The following is a 9,901-nucleotide window of genomic DNA, read 5'->3' as shown; positions in this document are numbered from 1 at the left end:
CATGAGAAACATTTGCAGTCGAGTTAAGAGAGGAAGAAGCAGGTGCGTGGTGTCATAAAGCATCTTCCTCTCACGACTCAGACTTTGTAAAGGCAATGGATAAAAATGCAAAAGCATTCAAGTATCTCATTGATAAATTTCCAAGGTTGAGTGAAGCAAAGATAAAGAAAAGAGTCTTTATTGGACCTCAGATTTGCAAACGTCATCAATATGAGGAGTTTCGTAATGTTTTGCAGGGCAAGGAAAAGGCCACATGGGTAACATTCACATTTGTGGTAACTAATTTTTGGAGAAACTCAAGAGCAAATTACTATGAAGAGTTGGTGGAAAATCTCCTAAAAACATATAAGGATCTTGACTGAAACATGTCCTTAAGGGTGGTTTTACATTTACCGCATTTTTTTGCTGTCCGTTATTGCGAGCCATATCGCCGCATTTTTTGTGGTGTGCCACAATAACGGGCCGCAAAATATGTTTTCGGATCGCAGTGTTTTTTTTTCCAATACTATAGAAATAGTATTGGAGAAAAAAACGGCATTCCGCAAAACCGGAAAAGACAGCGTGCCGCAAAAACAAACTTCCGGATTGTTTTTGCGGCCCCATTGATTTAAATGGGCGCCGTGTCCGTATGCGGTGAAAAATATGGAGCAAGCTCCATATTTTTTCACAGCCGTACGGGACACGGTGCACCATTACATTTTTGCGGGCCGATTTTGCAGCCCCATAGAAAGCCATTGGGGCCACAAAGTCGACCCACAAAAATACGGTAAGTGTAAAACCACCCTAAAGATTCATTTCTTACATTTGCATCTAGACTTTTCTCCACCAAACTGGGAGCAGTGAGTGACGAGCACGGTGAGAGATTTCACCAAGATATTGCGGCTTTGGAGAAAAAATATCAAGGAAAGTGGAATTCATCAATGCCTATAGATTAGTAGTTGACAATTGTAAGAGATGATTCGATGCAGGAGTACAAGAGACAAGCAAAAAAGAATGGTTATTGAATGAGGACCAGATTTTGAAGTGCAATTTCTGTAACCGTTTATAATTCGCAATGGTGTTTAGACAAGTTTTAGTTATTTGAATTGTTAAGTTTCCTCTAAATAAATATCAAAAAATTGGCATCTTTATACAGTATTTGCAAAAATAACAGTGTTTCAAAGTACTGAAACTTCTATGCATTAATTATATGTAACAATACGATCAGACTTGCATGATCTGCACATTTTTTTTTTACTTTCACTCCTCCCATTTGGCACAGGTGAGTTTAAATTAGTAGGGCACTGAAAGGGGGGGTTCAACATATTTTTGAGAGCTTAAGGAAGAGGATTTTCAATGCTCCATTCATTTGGTGTTGATGCTGTGTGGCAGCCATTGTTGCTGTGGTTTTGGACTTGTGGGGCAGTGTGACCTGGAGTCGTGAGGACTCAATGTTTCAGCATGGGCACGGTGAGGCACCAGGCCGTCTGCCCTGCCGATGCATTGTCGCTGTGGTGGTGGTTAGCGCACAGTACAGTACCCAGACAGTACCCCGAAACACAGTGTCTGCAAATGGAGATTCTGGCTTGGCTTTTATCCTAAGTCATGTAACAAGGCTCGTTAAAGGGTCGACATTGACTTATAGGATTGCTACTTTCAATAGGTGGCACTAGAGTTCTAGTCCTCTTCCTCTCTGAAGAGACAATTTGCATAATTAGCATATTTCTCAGGGGAGCATTGAGGCTTTAATTCTCCTCATGTCGACATGCTTAGCATGTCATTCTCCGAGGAGAAATGATACTTCTTTAAAATATAGAGCATGTACTATTTTAGTATATGGTGCTGTTCAAATGTCAGTGTGTTTTTGCAAACTGTGCGTCTGTAAAAAAAATTTGTTTTGTTCTTAGCCATAGATCAAAGTCACCCATACAAGTCTATGGGTCCATGTATGTTACGGACAGCATCCATGTGTTCATAGGAGAATATCAGTGATGAAAACTTAAGATTTTTAAAGTATCATTTATTTCAACATTCTTATAGCTGTTGGACGATAAATCTGCCATCCTGCAGCCATCATAGACTTGGATTTAGAAATAGGTTATATTTGTTCATGATGACAGGGGCCTTATATCGCATACACCAAGTTAAGACTGATCCTTTGTAGTTATTTGTTTTCATTTTCTCATTCAGCCATGAAATTGGGAAACCTCTTTCCATTGAGAAAATGGAACAAAAGAGCTCTTAACCTCCATAGTGGACCGCAATTGCATGTGATTTAAAGGCTAAATCCGCCTGATCTAAGATGAGAGAAGGAAGGTACTGAAAAGTCAACCTCAGATTTTTTGATCCAAGTAAAAAGCCAAGGCATAAAATAGAAACTTTGCTGCTGTCAGTTTTGACAATGTAAGGCTGGTTTCACATTTGCGTTAAAGGCCGCAGCGTCAGCCTGCGCACGGCCGCCGCTAAGCCCCGCCCCCTGCCGCGCCTCCGCCGGTAGCTCCGCCTCCGGACACATGACGTGCGCAGTATGCGTTTGGTGGCGCCTGCGTCCTTTTGACGGTGCGCCGAGCGCAACCAAATTGCAACAGGTTGCGTTTGGCGCTGGCCGGCGCACCGTCAAAAGGACGCAGGCGCCGCTAAAACGCATACTGCGCACGGCCTGCGTCCTCAGTGATGAAGATAGGTGACGCATGGCGCATGCAGCGTCATGCGCCCGGAGGCGGAGCTACAGGTGGAGGCGCGGCAGGGGCGGGGCTTAGCGGCAGCCGTGCGCAGGCCGACGCTGCGGCCTTTAACGCAAATGTGAAACCGGCCTTACCTAGTGCACCACCTGTATAGATAAACCTTCTATGTCCGGTGTTGTATAGATTGGTATTATGCTTTGGAATAAATACTGTAGTTTACAATTATTCCAAGTCATGGTGGTTTCACGTATTCTCTACAACGTGACGTGAATAGATTACCATGATTATTCCAATCTCGTCACTTAGCCAGAGCTTCCAAGTGCAGGATTTAATTCTCATTTCCCAGGAGGCTCCATTGCTGGTTGAATGCAAACTGCAAACATCTAAAGTTCTGAGTAACAGGTTTATTTCATGTTCATCCAGGCAAGAATCAAATCCCAGCAGATCGTCTTCTGATGTAGTGGTCAGTGGGGCATTAAACCAGTTCTAGGCCATTTTTCAGATCCAATTGTGTCCAGCTGAAGACTTACTGACAATTCATATTAGTATAAGGGTATGTGCACACGACGTTGATTAAACATGCTGAGATTTGTGAGCAGAAGACAATTCCGGAATACCCCAACAATCTTTTTCCTGTCTATTTTGTGGTCATTGTTTGCAGTTACTTTGCCACCGGAGCTTTTAGGTTTTGCTAGTTTGTATAAAATATTGAGCGGTTTACAAGAAGAATTCTGAAGAATGGTCCAGTCATGTCTTTTAACTGCTTTGCCTTTGCAAACATGAAGCAGTTAAAAGAAGCTCAAACGACTGAATATAAACACAGCAAATCATTTTAACATTGTAGAATAAATGTTCATTCTTTCTAACATGTATTAAGCGCTCCGATACCCACCTGAAAACATTGTTTACTGTGGTCTGTGTAAAGAGGCATTTAAATGACCGCCAAATTAATAAAGTTTTACCTATCCGTATAAGTGAACCCTTAGGCTACGTTCTCACTATGAGTTTTTGCTGTGTTTTTTTTTTTTACAAGGTTTTTTTTAATGTATATAATCAATGTTACTTACAGAAGGACTCCCAGCAAAGTTTTTATCCTCTTAATATATTGCAGTCACCATATTATATAGCACTGTGTACTTACAATTGCTCAATTTGCCTTTCTACCCAAATAATTCTTCTCTTTTCTCTGCTCTTTGTAAACACAGCAAGTCTCTTTTCCTTGCATGACTCATTCCCTTCTACAATAAATGACCAATCCGCTTCGCTCCTTCCACCTGATGGGGACTTTCAGAATAACTTATGACTCTCAGTGAAAATTCCTGTTTTTGATAGAGCTTAGAAGGATTCTGTAAGGCTGTTTGCCTTCACCCCTACATGTTGCCCCTTAACCCTCCATACAGGGATGCTGGCATACCCACCTACCCAGCAGTGTGACGAGTCAGTTTCAGCTGAGTAGACTTTTTCTGACCCTCTGGGTCGTGGCACCCACCCACCAAGGGTGAGCTGACCTTGTGAGGAACCACCCCCTATACAGGGAGTGTCAGGGGCAAGACCAAGGGGGTGAGCCACCACGACTGCTGGACCAGACGGCCGGCTCAAGGAAGACACAATGTTAGTGTCTGACGACAAGGGATGTGCAGGAAAAAAGACAAGACAAGACATGAGTTCAAGGTATCTTCATTAAGGCAAACTCAGGGTAACATCAGGTGCAAGATGTGATAACACAGCAAGGTGCGTGCGAGGGCGCGCCAAGGTCCATGGCATGGTACGTGCTAGATGGCATGCCTGAGTACAGGTAAGGGCACGATGACATCGGACTCCGGACAGCTGGCAACGATAGACATGATCAGGGCATCAGGCTGCGGACATCCGCTCCGGACATCAGGCCGCAGTCGTCAGGCTAACGATCTCTGGCAGCGATCGGCAGGCAAACCAGGGTTCAGGCAAGGAGGCACGAAAGTGTTCAAAACATGGTGCGTGTTAGGGAACACACCAGGGTCCAAGGCAAAGTTCAAGGAAGGATGCGTGCTAGGGACACGCCAGGGTCCAAGGCAAGGTGCAAGGCAGGGTTCAACACACTAGGCATGATGCGTGTATAGGGGACACGCCAGGGTTCAAGGTCATGGGCGCGCTAAGGAAGCCGCCAGGATTCAAGATTCAAGGTCCTGCGCGTGCTTGGAGAACACCAGGGGCACGGTACAAAGAATGGTCCTGGACGTGTTAGGAGGCACTCCAGGGTACATGGTTAATGGCAGGTCCCACACGTGCTAGGGAACACGTTGGGCTTTGAAGTTCAGGACAGATGTCCTGCTCGTGCAGAGAGCACACGCCAGGGTCAGGGTTCAAGACAAAGCAGAGCACAGAGCAAGGTACAAGCAAGACAAAGATTCAAGACAGGTCATAGAACTCAGAACACGACAGAGAGACCAGGTTCAGAACAGAGTAAGAAAAGCGAAAGACTTGTGCAAGAGTAGCACGAAAACGTACAGTGCGAGAAACAGCGTGAGTGCAATGGAGCACGGAAAACACGACTGGGGCACCGGCAGGCGGTACCGGCTGGAGGCACAGGCAGGCAAGCACAACTAGAGGCGGCACGGCTGAGGCACAGACAGGCGGGCACGACTAGAGGCGGCACGGCTGAGGCACAGACAGGCGGGCACGGGGCGACCAGGCGCATGCAAGATGGCACGCAGCCACAAGGCAGGGCTAGGCAAAGGTACAGGACAGAGACACGTGCGAGACAGCACGGCAAAGCCTGGTACGAGAGGTGCAGGAGCGCACGAAAAACGGAGACTAGACACAGAGTTCAAGACATGGTACTGGGCATGCAGAGGGCATGCCAGGGACAGAGTTCAAGGCAAGGTCCTGCACATGCAGAGGGCACGCCAGGGTCAGGGTTCAGGACAGAGAGCAGAACATAGGCAGTAGCACAGAGCCGGGTACAAGAGAAGCGGCGTGTATGCTAGAGCCCAGAGCCGGGTACAGAGACATAGAACTAGCAGCAGAACGTAGGCCAAAGCCCAGAGCTGGGTCAAGGCAGTGCCTTGAGACTAGTCAGGGAGTGTGCTAGGGAGCACCATAGCAGAGACATTGAGCAGAGTACAGAGCTAGCAGCAGAACGTAGGCTTGAAGCCCAGAGCCGGGTCAAGGCAGAGTCTTCAGACTAGCCAGGGAATGTGCTAGAGAGCACCATAGGACAGAGTCTAGCAGCGGAGTGTAGGCTGAAGCCCAGAGCCGGGTCACGGCAGAGCCTTGAGACTAGCCAGGGAATGTGCTAGAGAGCACCATAGGACAGAGTCTAGTAGCGGAGTGTAGGCTGAAGCCCAGAGCCGGGCCAAGGCAGAGCCTTGAGACTAGCCAGGGAATGTGCTAGAGAGCACCATAGGACAGAGTCTAGCAGCGGAGCATAGGCCGAAGTCCAGAGCCAGGTCAAGGCAGAACCTTGAGACTAGACACTGAACATAGGACGAACAACAAGGCAAAGAAGAGCTTAGGTAAGACATAGCAAAACAGGCTAAGGAAGAGAACAGAGGAAGGACTACAAGTCTAAGAATAACAAGACAACACATGGCACAAAAGACAACACAAGACATGGCACGAGACAAGAGGAAGAATACAAGCACAGAGCGTGTGCAGAGAGGCACAACAGGGCAGAGTGCAGGGGCACAGAATACAGGGAGCGACCTAGCAGACCAAGCAGTGAAGCAACACGATACTCAGGCCCCGACCATAGGAAGGGGCAGTCTGATATAGGGCATTAGCACCTGCACTTCCGGGTCAGGACCAGGAGAGGACTTCCGGTTCAGTTCCTCCAGGATCATAGAGAGGCTAGCTAGATCAGATTCTGCTGGACCATAGAGAGAGTCACATGATCAGGGAGTCCAGGACCATTGAACGGATTGCTGGATCAGACTGTGCTGGAACATAGGAAAGGTCACATGATCAGGGTCTCCGGGATCACAGAAGATAGCTGGATCAGACAGTGCTGGAACATAGGAAAGGTCACATGATCAGGGTCTCCAGGAACACAGAGAGGATTGCTGCAGGCAGAGCAGAGAGACGGCTGGTCACACAGCAATGGCGTGTAGCCATAAGGTAAAACACACATGCGCACTGGCAGGCAGCCATGAGATGAGGCACGCGTGCACACTGCTCCAGGCATCTTGCAGCACAGCAGTCACGAGGTGCATGTGCACACTGCTTCCAGGGATCTTGCAGCATAAGACATAATGGGCATGATAGTTCAGTGCATGTGCACACTGCTCCAGGAATCATGCGGCATACCAGACATGGCGGGCATGATAGTTCGGTGCGCGTGCACACTGCTCCAGGGATCTTGCAGCATAACGGTCATGAGGTGCATGTGCACACTGCTCCAGGGATCTTGCGGCATAACAGTCATGAGGTGCGCCTGTACACACAAGCGAGACCCGCGGGGCGCCGGCAGGGACCCGGACCTGGGGGACAATGGGGATCATGCAGCACAAGCAGCATGGTGTGGTCCTTGCTTCCTGGTTTCCAGGGGGGGCCTAGTTCACACATGCGCTCCGCTGATCTTAAAGGGGCAGCGTGGGCACATAGTTAAATGGCCCCAGCCAATAGCTGGGAGGAATCTTGTTTAAAAGGCTCCCTCCCCAACAGGGATGTGCCAAGCAACATAGGATCTTTAGGTAGTGTGGTGTTCTATTAGTGAGTTGTGAGATCCCCTGGTCCTGGTATGTCCAGAGTATGGTATGTCCTGAACCTGAATTCCCTGGTCCTTGCATGGCCAGTCCTGAACCCGAAGTCCCTGATCCTTGTGCTGCCAGTCCTGAACCCAAAGTCCCTGATCCTTGTGCAGCCAGTCCTGAACCCATAGTCCTTGGTCCTTGTGCAGCCAGTCCTGAACCCATAGTCTTTGGTCCTAGTGAAGCCAGTGCCTGAACCTCGTCACCCAGTCCGTGTGCGGACATGTGTCTGATCATGTGTCTATCCGAGTACCCCATATATCTCTACTGATTCACAGACTGGTTGTATCAGCCCTGTCTGAGACTCCGTATCAATAACAGAGGATTCAGCAGAGGATTCAGAACCTGGTAGGATTTGGGCTTCGTTCAGACTATCTGTGTCTGCTATCCTCAATCCTGGGATCAGCAGCTGCAGTATCGAGAACTGCCTAGAAGTGGTACTGGTGGCTACCTACAGCCAAGTCTGACTTCATCACTAGGAGTTCCAGTGAACACCAGGTGGCCGCTTAGCTATGCTCCTCCTAGGTAAGCCCGGCCCCGTGGCACAGTGGTTCCACGAACCAAATACGCAACCTGTGTGCATAACAGATTCAGCTAGTCACATTTTAATCATGTGAGGTCATAGACATAATGGAAAAAAGAAGAATCAGCTGGGTAGAAAGGCAAGATGAGCAATTGTAAGGACACCATGCTACATAATATGATGATTGCAATATATTTAGACAATACAAATTTTGATGCGAGTGCTTCTTTAATGGGTGCAGAAATGCTGCAGAAAATATGCAACATCAAAACCTCACCAAAAAGCTCAAAAGTGGGAACCTAGCCTTAGACCAGTAAAAATTGATCATACAACAAATCATGCGTTAATTACTAGACAATAGTGGCTCAATATTAATAAATAGGGAATGATTGGTAAGATCTTGGTCACAGTGGATAGAGCAGTGGATTCAAGGATATCTATTCAAGGAATCTACCATATTGCAAAAATACCCAGTGCTTAAAAAAAAATATGTATTTGCATTTATTCATCCCAAAAAAGGGAGATCTTAAGTTCTTGGCCATTCATACAAAAAGACATAAGAACTTTGAACTCCTTTAAAATAAAAAAAAAATTGCTGGAACCTTGTGTAGGAGGAAGCACATTCATGACCATGTGTACCAATTTTTGCACTAATCGCTAAATTTGTAAGCATGCAGCATTGTACTATATTAAATGAAATACCTATTTGCAATTTTCAATTATAGGTATCTTGTAAAACTAGATCCTCGAAGTGTGTTTGCTTGCACAATAACATGAATGATTAGTGCAGGGAATAATCTGAACTACACAAGGGAAAAAAATAAAAATCAATATTTTTCTCATATCCGTTAGCGGCAGGTATTTTCCACTGCTACATTTCATTCCAGTCCTTCTGAACAGATGTGCCTGGCTAAATAACAGAATAAATTGTTGTCTTTGCACAAGAACATTACACGGATATAAAATCCTGTTGTCTGAATCATGTCATTACCATGTATAAATAATGCCGACAACCAAAAAGTGATTTTTTTTTTGTCTTTAATTAATGTTCACAAATATCAGCTCCAGGCTGAACAGTACGAAATATACAAAAAGACATCTAAAGTCACAGTAATATTCAACATATAGAAAGATTTCATTCCTAGATGGTTCAATAGCACACATTGATACAAACGCCAGAATGGAGCGTTTATTATGTATGCTACCAGCTATATGAAAAATGTTAGCATCAGATGGAATTTAGTATACATGTTAAGTAAAGTGCCGAGAACAGAAAAGCACTGGTTCAGAAGAAGAAAATTTGGACACTCAGATCCTAAAATTTAACTGATCTTTCACTTAGGCAATTGAGTCCAAGAAATATGGAACAGACTTTCCTAGATCTAGACTTTTTTTTTTTTTTTTAAATCCATAGTCCATGCATGAAAAACATTTAAGCCAATTGTAAAAAAAAAAAAAAAAAAAAAAAAAAAATGTATTTTAATAATTGCCAAAAGAACTAATGTTCAAGGCTAATCTTACACTAACGTTTAGAGATATGGGAAGAAGGTAAAAAGACTAAGGCCGGGGTCACACTAACCGACGCAAAATACGGTCAGTATTTTACATGCGTAATACGGATGAATGGCCCCTAAACAGTGCTCCGTATGTCATCCGTAATCAAGGTGTGGTCGCGTATTTTGCGCATGTCAGCATCCGTATGTAATCCATATAGCATCCGTATGTAATCCGTATGGCGAGATTTTCTTGCAGGCTTGCAAAATGGACATATAATGGAGCCCTATGACAGGGTTTCTAAACAGAAACCAAAGAATAGATATAGACACATAGAAAAAAAAAAAAAAAATAATAATAATAATAATAATAATAATAATAATAATAATAATAATATATATATATATATATATATATATATATATATATATGCATTCTATGTGTATATATCTATTCTTTCGTTTCTTTATTAAACCTGTCAGTGTGAGTTTACT

The sequence above is a fragment of the Dendrobates tinctorius genome, unplaced genomic scaffold (assembly GCF_039654945.1).
Source record: "Dendrobates tinctorius isolate UK_male_01 unplaced genomic scaffold, ASM3965494v1 ptg000011l, whole genome shotgun sequence".
NCBI classification, from domain to species: domain Eukaryota; kingdom Metazoa; phylum Chordata; class Amphibia; order Anura; family Dendrobatidae; genus Dendrobates; species Dendrobates tinctorius.
This window is presented reverse-complemented; position numbering follows the sequence as displayed.